Source organism: Triturus cristatus, chromosome 2_1 (genome assembly GCF_964204655.1).
Source record: "Triturus cristatus chromosome 2_1, aTriCri1.1, whole genome shotgun sequence".
Classification (NCBI taxonomy): Eukaryota; Metazoa; Chordata; class Amphibia; order Caudata; family Salamandridae; genus Triturus; species Triturus cristatus.
In genome coordinates, this window is record NC_140581.1 from 188,537,789 (window position 1) to 188,555,426 (window position 17,638).

The 17,638-nt window shown below is 46.2% G+C and overlaps 1 long non-coding RNA gene across 1 annotated transcript in view; it reads left to right on the forward strand.

The window, feature by feature from the left end:
• The window catches only part of LOC146863936 (uncharacterized), a 93,596-nt gene that overhangs the window by 24,994 nt on the left and 50,964 nt on the right, over positions 1-17,638 (forward strand). The window contains exon 2 of the long non-coding RNA XR_014976588.1: positions 13,011-13,162. This is a non-coding gene — a long non-coding RNA (uncharacterized LOC146863936). The remainder of the gene's footprint in view (positions 1-13,010; positions 13,163-17,638) is intronic.

The window sequence follows — 17,638 nt, forward strand, 5'->3', positions numbered from 1 at the left end:
GCAGCGAAATGGGCCGATAGGATGTAACCCGGTCCCGAGGTCTCCCCTCCTTGTGGATGACCACGATTGTAGCCAGACGCTGGTCCGGCGGGAGGGAGCCCACCGAGTGTGCCACCAGGAACATAGCCCGGAGGTGGGGTGCCAGCGTATCCGGTCGTAACTTGTACAACTCGATAGGGAGACCATTCGGACCCATGGCCTTGCCGGAAGCGACCGAGCGTATGGCGAGGGCGATCTCGTCGGAGGTGGGAGCGGCGTCCAACAACACCCTGTCCTCCCCGGAAAGGGACGGCAGCGCGATATCACTGAGCAGGGCACGGGAATCCTCTTCCGAGCAGGGAGACACCGGGCAATACACCCCATGGAAATAATCCGCGAAGCAGGAGACAATTTCTTCTGGCTCAGTTACACACACACCATCCGTTTTCTCAATCAGCGGGACCACACGATTCGCTCTCTCTTTTTTGTCCAACCACGCTATAAGTTTACCAGCCTTATCACCCACATCATACAGACGCCCCTGTTGCTCTCTACTGAGGCCCCTGGCCGCCTCCGTGACGAGGGCCCTGTAGGCCGCCTGCTTGAGTTGGAGGACATGTAATGCAGCATCCGTCACCCCACCTTCTAAATTCCCCTCCAACTCGGCTATTTCAGCCTCCATCCGGGTCACCTCCTCCCGCTCGCGCCTCCGGGCATGGGAAATAAGGGATAGGGCCTCCCCTCGGAGTACTGTCTTGAAGGCCTCCCATAGCGGTATGGCCGAAGGCACAGACCCCACATTCTCATCAAAATATCGCAGAAGGGATTTAATCAATGCAGCGCGAATGGAGGGGTCGCGCAGGTACCAAGGATTGATTGGGACCACCCTACCCTCACCCATCGGAAAGACATCAAAGTGCAGTAGGAGCGGGGAGTGGTCCGAAATACCCCGTGGCAAATGGCGTACCTCTCCCACCCTCCCAACATAGGCCGCCGGGACAAGGACATAGTCTAGTCGTGAGAGACTACCATGGGCTCCCGAGTGGAAAGTATACTGCAGCTGCGCGGGGTGTTTTAAACACCAGCAGTCCACTAATCCAAATGTATCCAAGAGGCCGGGTAGCCACGCCTGTGCCCGGGGGAGGTCCCTAGGGGGGTGACGATCCAAAGATCCAGATACCACCGCATTAAAATCCCCCCCCACAACTAAAAGCCCCCCCGGAAGGCCAAGGAGAAGGCGCCCAAGGTCCACAAAGGTGGTCGACTGCAGCCCCGGTGGGATGTATACTGACACAAAGACAACCACTTTGCCCTCCAGTCTTCCCACCAAGACCGTATAACGTCCCCTATCATCGTGGAGCACCTCATCAATCTCCAACGGGAGCGAGTTCTTCACCATGATGCCCACACCCCGTGAGCCGGACGTAAAGCCCGAGTGAGCCACTAGGCGATAGCCACGCCGATTCATGGCGCAGAAGGAGTTGCCAATGAGGTGTGTCTCCTGCAGAAAGACTACATCGGGCGAGATTCGCTTCAAAAACTGCAGGACCACACCCCGTTTGATCCTGTCCCCCAGTCCATTCACATTCCAGGACAACAAAGTTAGTTCCCTACCCCCCATCATATACAAAAGCCATCATTCGTACCCCGGAGAGCACTTTAGAACCAACACAATAATACGTTTGCCTTGTGATAAAAACGAACAACACCCCATCCCTACCCACCCACCCCAACAGAACTCCCCCCTCCCTGCACCCCTGCATGAGCCCAAACAGCCCCCCCAACGTGCAGTGTGCCTGTCGCCCCATATGTAGTTAGACTAACTAAACCCCCTAGAGGAGGAGGGAGAACCCCCAATAGACCCAACACAACCTCCATAGGAGGGGAACTTACAAAAAACTGACGCAGAATCAAAAGTGGCATTTTCGTCCAGAGTGAGGCCCAATATTAGACCCTCAGTCCTGATCCAGCGTGCCGTCTCCCCCCGCCGCCTCCCCCCCGCCCCCCAGATCACGATCCCCGGGCAGAGTATCCAGCCAGTCCCCGGCCACCTCGGGACGATCAAAGAAATGCGCGCGACCATCCACCTCCACACGCAGCTTGGCCGGGAAAAGCATGGCATATTTGAGGTTTAGGTCCCGACGACGGCGTTTGACGCCTAGGAAGCTCAGTCTCTGCTTCTGGACCGCTGGGGTGAAATCAGGATAAAAATTAACCTCCATATTGTCAAGCTTGACCGGTCCATGCAGTCTGGAGGTTTGCAGGATGGCGTCTCTATCCCGAAAATTGAAAATCCGGGCGATGAGAGGTCTCGGAGGGGCTCCGACATTCGGCCTTCCCCCGGGAACCCTGTGAGCCCTCTCCACAGCGAAGAATTTGCTCGGCCCCCGTGGCTGGAGATGGGTAGCAATCAGGTCCTCCACAAAGAGATCCGCCGCCGCCTCCTCGCGTCCCTCGGGCACCCCGATAATGCGGATGTTGTTCCTCCGTGCCCGACTCTCGGTGTCCTCCAGGCGTCGATCCATTAGCGCAGTCGCCCGACTGAGCCGGCGCACCTCTGTTTGCAAGGCCGCCACATCTGTCGTTAGGCCCGATGCGGTGTGGGCCAAAGACTCTACTCGGTCATTGGTTTTGGAAAGATCGGCCCTCACCAGGCCAACATCCACGAGGACCGAGTCAATCTTCTGCGCCAGTGTATCAAACCGCTGGCCCACCGAGGCCTTCATCTCGGCAATGGCGCCCATAACATCTCGCAGAGTCAAATCTGCGGGCAGGTCTGGGGCATCAGGAGGGCTCTCAGGGGGCTTGCGCGGTCCATTGGGCGATCCCTTCTGGAGGGTATAGCGGTCCATACTGTTGGCCTGATGGACGGCGCCGCGCCGGGTCGATTTGGTCTTTGCCTGGTCTCCATCTTGTTTCGTGGCCATGGCCACCAGTCTCCCAGTCGCACCAGCCACGTCGTGTAGGGCAGGAAAGCAGACACGAGCTCCGGGGGGGCCCCCTCAGGGCAGCGGGGTGGATCACAGCCTGCAGGCAGGCAGGGTCTCCCAGCAAGGCCACACCACACCAACACCAAGGGCTCCGCGACCCAACCTCGCAGAGACGACAAGGTGGTGCGAAAGCGAAAGTGCGGGGCACGCGAGTCGCCAGGCCCTGCCTGCCGCTGTTGTTCACTTTGTCACTGGATCACCCCACAGCGCAAATCCGGGGTCCGGCGAGGGGAAGGCCGCACACTTCAATCGGTGCTCACTCCGGTGTCCGAGGTCCGATTCGGAAGCGGCAAACGGGTGCCACCTCAGCTCAGGTTCACCAACATAGTCCCCTCATCCAGGGCAGGATAATGTCAGGATAATCGTAGGAGGTTGCGGAGGTCCTCGGGAGCCTCGCACCTACGCGGCCATCTTGGTTGCGCGCGCGTTTTTAGCTTTTTAATCCTTTTAAAACTTGTTGAATTCTGTCCTGTCTAGGTGCTATTTTAAACTGTAACTTTCACTCCCTTTCCTCATACCTGTATTCCCTCGCTGCTGCTCGGCCCGCCCCGGTCCATCACGGCTGTGTGCCGATTGTGTGGAGAGCGCGGCCGAGCTAGCAGGGGCATTTCCGGGAGGGAGGAGGGGGAGGAGCTGACCTGCCGCTCCCTACAAAACACCGATGGGCAAGCGACCGAGCAGCGGACGCGCCGAAGGCGCGCCAAAGGCAAGCCCGTCTGGGCCAGGACCCCTGATTCTACAATACCACAGAGTAGGATTACTTATACTAGAAAAGAGCTACTTATACTTTCAAAACCTTTGAACACAGCATGTGAGCATAAGTTAAGTGTAGACAGTAAAATGCTGGAGTGCGGGCATTGCCAAACTAAACTAAGGTCAGAGACACAGATCACCAAAGATTCAATTTTGCTTCTAGCACTGCTCAACTGCAGATCACTGGCAAAACACAAGTATGAGATCAAGGACCTGTTAGTTGAGAGCACATTGGATGCCCTATTTCTGACAGAAACATGGCTTAATGATAGCTCTATCCCAGATGTTCTGGATACCATCAGCAATGAGTACAGGCTGGTGAGGCAGGATCGAGTGGGTCAAGCTGGAGGCGGTATCGCTATAAGCCACAAAGCCACTATGAAATGCGATATTAAACAAGCTGACATAGATAACTGTGAAGCTTTTCTATTTACCCTATCAACACCAGAAGGTACCAACTTAGCTGGTTTTTTAATCTATAGACCACCAGGCCCAGCAACTCAATTTATAACAAGTCTGGAAGAAAAAATAGTGCAACCAGCACTCAGACTTAACAACTTTTTGGTGCTCGGGGATCTAAACATTCATTTTGATAATAAGCAGAACCATGACATATGTACACTATATAAAGACCTACTGACACTAAATTTGGTTCAAAAAGTAGGAACCCAAACACATCAAAAGGGTCATATACTAGATCCAATTTTCACTAACTGTGAAGAGTTAGTTGTAGGAGCGCCATGGCTAATCCCCTGGTCTGACCACTACCTAGTCCCCTTTACAATACCCTCACACTTAAAAAAATTCCAACAACCTAGGAGGGAAATTACTGCAAGGAAGTGGAACAACTTTAACTCCGCTTCTTTTTACTCAGGCACTAATAGGGAGGGAACTCAGATTGGACAAAGACATTAATCGAGCGAATGACCAACTGGATTCATGGATCTCCGAGTCGCTAAACGAGATAGTGCCGTGGAGTAAGAGAACTCCTAAGAGGCATAGTGGAACAGCGCTATGGTTTAACAAGAAATTGGCAGAGGCCAAAAAAAGTGTAAAAAGCTTGAGCAAACATGGAGAAAGGACTATTGCAATAGGGCCAAAGAAAAGTACAAACACGAGCTTAAGCGATACCACTCACAAATAAAGAAAGTTAGAGGTACATTCTATACAGAAAGAATTGAAAGAGCCAGAAAGGCCCCCAAGGAATTGTTCACCATACTGAAAACATACGAACACAGAAAGAGATTAACGACCAATCAGCCTATAGGGAGAGCTGCAATAAGATAGCAGAGTTTTTCGCCGCGAAGGTAAAGAATATCTACAACACCTTCTCGATGGATGATAGACTAGGTACCAGCACTAACAATGCTAACCAAGAACCTTACGTAGCAGGGACGCTAGATGAATTTACAATCCACGATCTAGCTGTACTTACAGACATAGCTAAAGGAATAAAATCTGGCTCCCCCGTAGATGCTGCAAGACCAGAGATAATAATGGAGGGAGCTAACCCCATTATGCCATACATTTTAGAGATTATATCTCGCTCCTTCCAGGAAGGTGTGGTCCCCGCTAAATGGAAGCAGGCTATTGTGAAACCTCTGAAAAAGAAGCCACAAATCAAGGACACAGTAATAGAAAACCTACGCCCTACTGCCTTTTGTAGCAAAAATTGCTGAGAGAATAACCAACAAACAACTAGTTGATCACATAAATAAGAATGACCTACTGCACCCTTCGCAGTCAGGATTCAGAAGCGCACACTCAACGGAGTCGGCACTACTCCTTGCCACTGAAGCACTGAGAAAACATGCCGATGAAGTTGATACTGCCGCACTGATCCTCCTTGATCTTAGCGCGGCATTCCACACCATATCACATGAGCTACTCCTCCAAAGACTTGAAGCATGTGGCATCAGGAGTAAGGCCCTGAGTTGGATGGTGTTGTTCCTCTCTGGCCGAAGCTTTAGAGTGGCTCAACAAACCTACCTATCCGAGAGTATGCCTCTGACACAGGGGGTCCCACAGGTCTCAATACTGAGTCCTACTCTTTTTAATTTATACGTAGGTCCTTGATACATAATGTATTGATTGTTACATACGCTGATGATACGCAGCTAATTGTTCTGCTGTCACAAAATGAGGAGCAAGCAGCTACCCGCTTTTCCAAATGCTTGTCAGAGGTCGCGAACTGGATGTCCAACCACTGCCTCAAACTGAACGGAAATAAAACAGAGGTAATGGTGGTGGGCAGGTCGCCAACCATATGGTCATCTGCTTGGTGGCCCGAGTCTTTAGGCCAACTGCCCACCCCAAAAACTGAAGTAAAAAATTTGGGAGTATGTTTTGACTCTGAGATGAACTTCGACAACTAGATTCAGAAGGTTGCGGGCAAATTCTATGGAGCAATGAAGATCCTGCGAAAGATCCTCGATCTTCTACCTTCTAATGCCAGGAAAACAATTGTCCATGCGGTCATAACCTCACAACTAGACTATGGTACTGTCCTGTATCTCGGAGCCACAAAGAGAGGACTAGCCAAATTACAGCGGGTACAGAACGCTGCAGCTCAACTGGTGCTTGGTTTACCCAGAAGAGCAAACACAGAGAAGGCCCTGAAAGAACTGCACTGGTTGGCAGTGGAAAAGAGGGTCACCTTTAAGGCAATGTGCTATGGCCATCGCATCCTCAAGAAATGCGGCCCTAAATATCTTCATCCTTTACTAACCAAATACATCCCTGGTTGGAGTCTGCGGTCCTTAGGGAAAGCCCTGGTGAAGGTACCAAGGATATACAAAGCCAGAATGGGAGCTCGTTCTTTCAGGTACATGGCAGCAAAAATGTGGAACACTCTGCCTATAGCCCTAAGAACAGAGACATGTGAGAATAATTTCCGCAAACAACTAAAAACCTCGCTGTTCAGCAGTACGGAAAACTCATAGATGTCTAGCAAGTACTTTTTCTAGATTGTAGCAGCTTTTACCTCTCCTATGTCTCAGCGCGGGGACACATCGTCCGGTGTAACCAAGCGCTCTATAAATGGAATAAACTAAACTAAATTGGGAATCAGTAAGGCACATCAGGGAAAGATATATATCTTTTTTCGATGAAACTCCCAGGCACTTCATTCACCAGGGTGTACCTACAGGTCTGAAGCACTTGTAAGATGGTGCAGAAAGTGTAAAAGAACTTGGTGCTACCACATGGCCCATGAAGTTTTGACATCTTGGAAATGAGGGAGGTAATATGAATCCTGAGACACCCTCACAGCCCACTAGCGCAGTGATTTACCCCCATCAATGCCCTACACAATCGGCCACAGGTGAGAAGCTGTGGAAAGGGAGAGTGCCTCTCATGAGGAAAAAAATCAGGTACTTCTTGTTAAAAGGAGGCAAAGTCCATCCGATGATTTTTGGTATATCTTTACTGAGATATGCAGGATAAGGTAGACCTGTGATGTTACTGCATTTACTGTCCACGAGGCAGGTGGATGCAGCCCTGCCTTACGGGTGCATGCGGCCTTCTTGGGGACAAACAAGTTATTCCTTGAATTGTATTCCACACTCTGCGGCATTCGTCAACTGTCGATTTCTCAGCAATAATTGATTTGTGCTGGGGATCTGCAGCTGCCGGACGCAGCGGTTGTGGGTGGTATCGAAATGTGAATAAAAACCCATTGATTCAACATTGTATTTCAACATATTGGCGACGATCGGGATTTCTCTTCCCGCAACCACCAACCTGCATTTTCATCTCTTTAAATTTCCATCATTTTATGTTTTTCTCTACTTACCCAACCTCTAGGGTACGGTTGGAGCACATTCTTGCCTCATCTGGTTACCTCAAATTTGTTTACCTGCTTTGATCTTCTTAAGGGAGCACTTCGCATGTGGCTGTCTTTCCTCCTTCCGTCAGCCCCGCCTCTGCTCACACCCAGTTTGGAACGCTCACGTGCACGCCACACCAGGAAATTCCCAGCGTGCCTCCTGACTGCAGACGACATGCCCCTACCTTCATCGCATTGTGAGAGGGTGCATCCTGGCTGCAGTCTAATTTCAAGTTGCATTCTCCCAGCGCTGTGTGCAGTTGCCGTCATACTGGCACGCCCCTTTCATTCTAAGCGCTGCAACAGGGTACACAACACGTTCAGGTAGGAGCCTATTTCCAACATGTACCCTCCCAGCGATATGTGTCCGTCCGCTCACCGGCTGCTACTATCATTATCTCTTTAAACCCAGCAGCTTTTACTTCAAGATTTCACTACTCAGGTACTGTCATTTTACTTACTTTGCTCTCCATTTTGCATCTTTCCATATGGAGCAAGCATTTAACTCAGGTACTATCATTCATTTCATTCTCCCCTCCAAAAAAAGAGATACTTCGACTGTATTTTATTGCATATCTTGTATTTGTTGTAATATTGTAATCACAAACTATGGCTTCCACGCAGCAAATTACACTCCCTCCACCTTTTCTGCAGTCCCCAGGCAAACCAAGCGTTAAATGGCGTCAATGGATTCAAATTTTTGATACTTATCTGGTAGCAATTGATGCCAGCTGTCCTTCATAGTTCCAATGGCCTCGCTGCGCAAAAGGTTTTTGACAATTTGCCTCATGCACCCCCAAGTAGGTTCAGGTGATGACTGGGATCCTTTTAAGGAGGCATTAGCTTGCCTCACAAAACAATATGATGAAGAGCCAAGCATTATGCTCGAGCATCACAACTTCTTTAAAAGAAAGTAGAATGTTGATGAAACTGTGGAAGAATACATAGCAGAACTACTAATCCTTGCTTCTACGTGTGAATTTGGAGCGAATGCAGACATTTCCATCAGAGAACAATTTGTCTTCTCATGTTTCTCCCATTGAGGAGAGACAATTAAGCTGCAGGAATCCCATTCTCGTCGCCAATATGTTGAAATACAATGTGAAGACAGCGGGTTGAATTAATGTTTTATTTTTCACATTTCGATAACACCTTATCAGAAACCATTGACATAGCCAAAGCAATAGAACGCTTCATGATTTCTTCTAAAGCTATCCATGAAGGTCAATCTGTCAAATCAATTGTCTCCCAACCTGAAGCTTCTATTAATGCGATTTTCACTAATAGCAGTTCTGGAAGATCTGCACTTAAGAAAACTTTAGCATGTTACAGGTGTGGATCCAAATCGCACATTGGCAACTCTCCTGGCAAGAAGTGCATGTCATGCACAAAATTATCAGACACTGCCATGTAATGTGTATGAATGTGGCCTTCAATTCCAAAAACTTTGGGCATCTAGGAGATCTATTTGGGAAGATTCTGTGTAGTCTACACATTGTTTCCATTGTCATTGATGTTGCTGTTGTCAGTGGGAATCCAGTCACCTTCCTGGCTATACAATCGAAATAAACAATGGCCACCCCAAACACGCCCTGGGTGTCCGAAAATGTTATACATTTGTCCACTGAGTAGGGGCGTAGCTTGGTCAGTAAGATTGGGGGGGTGTAAGCTTCAGATTTCTCAACAATCATGCTGGCATATCTTGTTAAAGTACTTTATGAGCAGTAGCGCACATGGGGTGGGGCTTGAGCTGCAGTGGAAAGAGAGAGCAGTGTGGATTGTTAAGGCTACTTAAAACACAAAGGTTCTCAAAATAACCAAGTTTTAAGGCAGAGATGAGAGAGCGAGAGTGTGTGTGTTTTTGTAAGTGTGGGTGTGTAAAAATCCAGGCTGAAATCGCCACCTCACTATATCCGACAGAAAGCACCTGTACCCAAATATTTAATACTGAATACATTTTTAGGGGGGTGTAACACCCCAAACACCCCCTCACCCCATGAAGTTACACCCCTGCCTTTGATCAGAAGTCTGGAATACTCTATCTATCCAGGCTATCAGTGACATTGTTGATGTTATTTGTCCAAAAGGCTGTCTCTACTACACCCTTAGTGATCTACAAAAGGTAGGTCTCTTTAATATACTTTGCACTACTAGTTCCTATGCTATTGCCCTTGTTTCACCACAAAGGGGGTTTTCTCAGGATGTTATCTTCCCTCTAGGGTAAGAACCCATCCTTCACCACACCCTAAAACAATTTATTCTCCCAGTTCGAGTACAACAGCAAGCTGCATGCTGGAGTTGCGCTGCCATATAATAAAGTTCAAGGTCAGGTAGATCTAGATCTCCCTGTGTTTTGTCTAGCTTTAGGGTGTCTAAGCACACCCTACTTCTTTTCCCGGCCCATATTAAAGAGGTTTATAAACGTATAAGCTTTACAATTATTTTCTTCCTTCTCCCATATGTTCCTATTGTCACTTCTACCTTCCCTCTCCTGCCTCTAGCTCCTTTCTTTGAGCCCTTAACTTGAATTTGCAATTTCACAAATGTTTTATTAGTTCTTTCAATCCTCTTTCAAGCAGTCCAGCAGAGAGTTGCACAAGGCCCTTTATCATTGTGTCATCTGCCCTCTGGACTGTGTCAGTGCATTTTCTGTATTTTGAGACAGCTCAATACGCTTCATTAAATTCAGTCATAGTGGTGTGTACAGTTGCTGTAGCAGTGCATCAAGGCTTGTTTCAGCACCATAATTTCCAAACATCATTTTGACAAAGAGGCAGTAGGAATCAATGTTGAACTTGGTGATCCCGGGGCTGCATCATGAATGCATGCTGTGTCAGTGGACAAGCTCAGAGCAGGTCCATGAAATAGTTTTTGCTGAAGTTGTGCTGTATGCATCACATCCACTGAAACACAGAGCACTGGTTGCATCTTCAGGTTTCATAGCTTGACAGTGTAGAGCTCATAGGCTAACTTGCACGTTTTCTGAGTTAATAGCAGGCACATGGACCCCTTTTGAGCCTGGACATAGTTACTAAATATGTCAATGTGATGACCCTTGATCTTTCTGTAAGAGGGGATGTGGCTCTTATAGGCATATTTTGCAGACCATCACAATTTGAATCTATAAACAGGGGTGTTGGGTGCATCTCTTTATGGAGGCATCTGCTTGCTTAGTGATCTTTGCTGCTACAATCTCTAGTGGATTCCGTTTGTGTGCAGAAGCTTTCTACATTTGTCTCTGCCCGATTGTTTTTTAATAGAATCTATTGAGTTCAAGCTTACAGTTTTCAATCTTTTTCTAGTCAATCTATTATTTATGTTTGCATTCTTTCTCAGTTAACATCCAGAGATTGTTAAAAGGCTGTTGCTGCTGCTTTAGCAATCTGGTGAACTGATTACCACTCTCACAAGCCAGTATTGAGACTCTTAGACCTGTCAGCCTTAGGGTGGTCTTCTCCCAAACTTTTTGCTTTCCTCCTTCATTTTTGATGATCTCTGTTTTGCTAGTCAGGACTCTGTTCACTTTACCACTATTAACCTGTGCTAGAGTGCTTGTGCTGACAATTTAAATAATGGTAACATTGGCTTGTCCCCAAGTGGCTTATTTAATTTACCTATAAGTCCCAAGTAAAGTGGTAAAACACATATCCAAGGCCTGTAAATTAAATGCTTCTAGTGGGCTTAGAGCACTGATTGTGCCATCCACTTAAGTAGCACTTTAAACATGTCTGCCATTGCAGCCTTTGTGTGAGGTTTTAAAACAGCCATTTCAACCTGGCAAAATAAGCCTTTTTCCAGGCCCAAACCACCCTTTTTAATACATATAGGTCACCCTTAGGGTATGCCATGTACTGCCCAGAGTGCAGGGTGCAGTGTATTGGAAAGGTAGGACATGTACTTTGAAGGTTTATATGTCCTGGTAGTGAAAAGCTCTCAGTTTATTTTTTCACTACTGCAAGGTCTACACTTCTCCCATAGGATAACTATAGGATTACCTTATTACATTTAATATGTCGTAATTTCCAAAAGGAAGTAGGTTACCAGTTCATGTTTGGTGTCTTTGGAAATGCAATAAAAAGTCCTAACGTATGGTAAAGTCGAGTTTTAAGTTACAAGTCTGAAAATGTCACATTTAGAAAGCTTGAATTCTCTTGCCTTAGCCATTTAGTGCCTGTAGCCTGTCTCTGGGTCATAAGACTGGGTTTAGCTGACAATTGGGCTTTGTGTATTCATCCTAGACAGCCACACCCAATAGAGAGCTTAGGTGTGCCTGGATGGGCCATCACTGCAGGGTGGGAGATAGGAGCTGGGCAAAACCCCACTTACACTTGAATAGACAGTGTCCTGCCTCCACACAAAGGGGTTCATACCCCCTGTAGTTAGTTTGGAGTCAGGGCAGGGAAGGCAGGATACCTGGGGACCTCAAAGAGAACCCTCTAGAAGCTTCGCCCCAAGTGGTACCCCTCAGGCCCTGGACCCTTGGTGTAGCTCCACAGAGGCTGAATTGATTCTTGGACTCTTCATAACCGTGAATGGGCCTGTTGGTGTTGAACCTTTGTCACTCGCACAGCCTGGCAATGCAAAGTTCCATCAACCTGACCCGTTACGGAGTCGACTGCTTGCGTGGTGCAACACCGTGAAGCACCAGCCTGGCCGTTTGCAACAACAGGATCTTCGAGCTACTGCGGCAAAAGCCCACAACGCCCACCCTACACTTCGCGCTACATCGACTGCTATACCTAATGCTACCCTGCTCCTTGTGGCCCCCTCTATCGCGAACGGGACCCTATGAGCTGGACTGAGAAGGTAACTTTCAGTGGGACTAACCTAGTCTCTGTAGCCTACCCGCGCTCCATCATGTTTGACCTGAACTGGTGACTTTCTCCCAGTCTCCCGTGACCAGATAGCCACAGTTGGCGTTTTGTGCTTTTTGGTGCTGTTTTACCCTAAAATCTTTAAAAATTCATAATTTCGGTTGTATTAGTTGGCTTTTTGTTGCTTTGGTCTTGAATTATTGTTTTGAATTCTACTTTATTTTCCGAAAGCTGTTGTGGGATATTTTGTTGTGAGTTTTCACTGTATTACTTTATGAAGTGTTGCACACATACTTTACACATTGCCTCTGAGATGAGCCTGACTGCTCTGTGCCATGCTACCCAAAGGTTGAGCAGTTAATGTAGGATTTGCTTGTTATATCACCCTGAAAAGAATTGTGGTTGCTGCTTGAAAAGGGTTTTATTCCCCTCCACCAGTAATCCAGGTACTTACACTGGTGTTCAGCGGTGAGTATTTGGACTTGTATTTGTGCAGTACCAAACAGTAATTTTGTGTCACACTGCCACTCCATTTAAATAATCCAAAACCATATTGAGTTTTTAAATTCTCCTTGATTTGCTTTTTTTTTGTTTTTCCAAATCTACCCTCATTCCTACTACTGTTCTGTCTGAAAACCATACCTGCAGGTATGGAGTTTCAGCTGGTCAACTTGGAAAGCTTAAACAGTTCTGCAAAAAAACATAGGACTGCAAATGAAGAAAGGCACCAAAACGTTGGAGCTGCAGAAAGATGTGAGCACCTGGACAGAGGTCCGCCAGTTGATGACAGCCACCCGAAGGTACGCCAGGTCATTCTATGGCAAAAGACATGGGACTTTACGCATGTGTTAAGCTTAAACAATGGAATAAGATCACTGATAAAGATTGTCCTTTGACGTTACATCGTTATGGCACATTTAATTTGAGAATCATTATACATCTAAGGAAGACGTTGTATAACATGAAACCACCTCCTAGACCTACATAATATGAAGCACTTAATGTTCGGGAACATACAGCACACCTTAGGCAGAGAGAGAAATTTCAAGGAAGCGTCATGAAAGTCATATGCACTTGTGTGGATGCTAGATGGGATGCAGAACAGGAAACATGGAGAACTGATATGAGAGGAAGTTAGATAATATTCTGCATTAACAAGTGAGGAAGAAGGGAAAGATAAACAAAAGGATAAGAAAAAGAAGAAAGAGACAGATGAGGTGGAGAATTTAGCTGAGGACAGTGATAGTGATTCACATTAAGATTTCATAACCAAATTATTGTTAAATCGTCCACCTCCATATAGTGTGATCGAAGCTGGAGGAATAAGTAATGCACATACCGGTGGAAATATTGATGTGCCTACGGCACCAGTAAATGTAAATTCCAATTCAAGGGGAGAGAGTTCAGGGTTAAAAGCCCCTTCAAATTCATGTTCTCTGAATGCCCCAGTTGCACTGGCTCTTCCTGTCACAATTGGTCCCGTAGTTCCCTTATATAAACCTGATTGGCAGGAAATACTACACATACTTTGGCCGTTCCTACTGGAATGAGCATATCAGCTAGTAATCCTATTACCGCGACAATGAGATCAATTCCTCAAGTTACTTTGGTTCCAACACAAGTAAATACTCCATGCAAAAGCAGACCCTACATTAAATCAGACACGCTTTGACACAACTGGAAGGTTTTCTCAAAGATCGCCACCCTTTTTCATGCCCAACACAACTGTGACTCCAAGTGTTAATCATATTATACCCAGGACAGGCAAACCTGTGGCTTCGCCAAGTTCTGACATGTCTCTTTTGAGCTCACCACCTGATCCAAATCGTGGTTCTTTTAGCGGAGAGATTGTTCTTCATACCCCTGGTTAATACCCCTGGTTTCACTTCTCGAGAACTTGATTATTGTTTCAAAGGTATAGCTACTCCAACTGGTAGTGAGAATCCCAGAACAAGGGGAGAGAATACTCAAATTCCAGAGAGGGGAAAAACAATCGATATGGCTAAGCTGAAACTAGAATTACAAGAAATGATACTTGGAAATCTTGACATATCTTAATGAAATGCATATTGGGATGATGAGCTGTTGTTCATGTGTAGAGGTATTACTCGCCATGCAGGACAGGCTCATGACAGGTTGTCTGAATTGACTCACAGATACGAAATTGACTTACAGAAATCTAAAGCTCTACAGATAAGCTATCGATTAAATTTCAATGATCAGGATCTTATTAATTTAAGATCTTCAAGACTGAAATTGCAGATCAAATAATGATACACAAAAATGAAAATGCCATGAATATTTGATAAAATGTAATGTACTCTGACTAAAGGCTCTATAAAGTTTGTTAAAAAAAAGAGTTTATTGTCTATGTTCAAAATTGCAGCAAGCTAGATAGATGGGAAGGCAGATGGGCAAAGAAAAACAAACCAAAGAAAGTAAGATTACAGTTGCCTCCAAAGGGAACTGAAGAAGAGGATGAGAATATACACATGGCCAGGTGGAGGTTATGTTCACATGCCTTGGAGCAGTACTGATCTTGAATCATTCACAAAGGTTTTCTTTAAATTGAGAGAGAACCCAATGGAATTGTACAGACATGTTGATTGGTTTGTAACAATATCAAAGGTTCTACGTACGCATTTGAATACTTTACTTGAAACTGTGGTTCCAGGTGACTTGTGGCTCAAATGCAAAATTGCTGTTTAATGGCTTGAGAAAGAGCGTATGAGACATTCTATATCAAAGTCTGAGTCACTGGTGGTGATGAAAAAGTATCATCAGGTGATTACATTTTTTAAATCAAAAATATCTCCTAAAGATATTGATTGAGTCAAGAGTGATAGAACAATCCAAGAGTCTAAAGAATCAATGCCTGCCTATTATGACAGATTGTTGCAGGCATTCAAGCAGTTTAGCGGGACAGCGACTATTGAGACAAAAGACATGGGACATTTTGTATACAGTTTTGAGTATGGATTGAAATCTGAGGTTAGTTCAAGGATTCAACAGCATTTAATTTGTTGGCAGAATAAACCAATTGACGAGATATTGAGATATGCCAAGTACTGTAGTCACAAATTGGAAATGAAGCATAAGAAATTGAAAGAGAAGTTGATGATAGCATAGATGAAAGCTGCACAGGGAGGTCAGAATGAGCAGTTTGCTGGGAATGTTGATCTCATGCAGGGAATGTTTCAACAGAGAGTTCCAGTGATGCAAGGTGGAAATGGATTTCCACTGCAAGATAGAGGTGTGTTCAGGGACATCTTAAGGATTTTGGGGGCCCTGGGCCAAAAATATTTTGGGGGCCCCTGTTCAGAACAGCTTTGAATTTATGGTCCAATTTGTGCTCCTGTTTTCCATGCCGTTTCCGCTTCCTCAGCTGCGTTAGCGATCCAGTTCACATCATAGGCATTAGCCTATATATTCCCGATGTAAACGGACGCGCGCAGCTGACTGCGGTAGGATTTAGTGTTTCCTGCCCTGCTACTACGTTTTTAATACTTTTTAAATAGTATACGTGTGGCTGAATTACTCTGTACTTTTTAACAATTTCTCCTACCATTTTTTTAACACAAATTTTATTAGGCATTTCAGATAAAACATTACATGGATAATTGCATATTTAAACAGGTGGTAATTACTAATTAGATAAGAAGTGATGTCCGAGGTACAGCTGTGACAGTGCATAATCTGATGTTGATGATTGCGTATGTTCAAACTTTACATAGTATCCATATTCAAACCCCAGAAGGAGTCAAGTTTATTTCCATTGGGTAATGAACTTATGTGGTGAATGCCTGAAGGGTATTATGTCTGATACCCATTTTAACCCACCCACTCCAATCCACCCCTTGAAACCGAACTCAAAACAACAAAGCAGTTGCCGTTGTGATGAAATCTTATTATATCTTGGTAAAGTGTGCTAGGTAACATTCGCATCCGATATTGCTAGGGAGGACAAGGGAGAGGGGGCAAGAGGGAGATCAGGGGCAGGGGAGAAGAGAGGGGGGGAAAGAGCAGTCGTCACACAAAAGAAACAACTGCCAAGAGTCCAGCCACTTTGGGGAAAGGGTCAAGTAGCTACCGCACCAACAGTTCATGGAGTCTGAGAATTAACAATTTCTCCTACCTATGCGCACTTGCACTTTACTTGATTCTGTTTGCCTACACCTCCTTAGCTGCTTCGATTCGCATCTCACTTTTCCTCCAGTCCTGGTCCGCCGCGGCTGATACACCGATTGTGTGGAGGGCTGAAGCTACTATCAGCCACGCAGTTTCCGCTTCCTCAGCTGCGTTAGCGATCCAGTTTGCATCATAGGCATTAGCCTATATATTCCCGATGCAAACGGACGCGACCAGCGGTTGTGCTTCTGGTGCGCCAAAGGCAAGCCTGTCTGCTTCCGTCAGTGTCCCGTGAGCGTCCTGCGCCAGCCATGCTGCCCAGCTCCCCTCCGGTGAGCTTCTTCCACTATATTACAATAGGGAAATGCTGCTTAGCCTTATGCGGCTACCATTATGTCAGTGTACAGCTGCTGATCCGAGCTTGGAGGAAGACTTTCGATGCAATAAGTGCAACTGGTCTCTCCTCCAGCACAGGAAACTCGCACCCAAGAACCTCCCACGCAACACTAAGTGTAAAAACAATAAGAAAACAGAGAACTTAAAGGCCACCCTTTTAAATTGTCACTCTATGCAAAAGCATGAACCACACATTTATGACCTACTTTTAGATGAACAGCCTGATGTTTCATTTCTTACTGAGACATGGCTGTCTGAAGCCTCCAACCCTACTATCACCTCGGCAATCACTATGAAGTATAAAATCCTTAGGAGGGACCGACCGAGAGGGAAGGGGGGGCGGTGTCATAATAATTTACAATCAAGAACTAGACTGCTCTCCCAACCCGATGGAAAACTTCGAGGGCGCAGAGTCCTTAGGCTTCCGCTGTACCTTATTCCCCCATCATATCATAGCTAGTTTTCTGATTTACAGACCTCCCGGTGCAAATGGAAATTTTAGTACCACGCTTAATACAGCCACCACCTCCCTGGACTTAAAGTACAATAACTGCCTTATTCTGGGAGATTTCAATATACATATGGACAATGGAAAATACCCTCAAACAATTTCCTTGATGGAGACGCAGCAGACCTGCAACATCTTTTCATCTATTTTTCGGCCACCCAGGAGAAGGACCATACCCTAGACCAAATCTTTCACAACTTTGACATATCAGTAAGCCTACCTCTTCCCATTACCTGGTCTGACC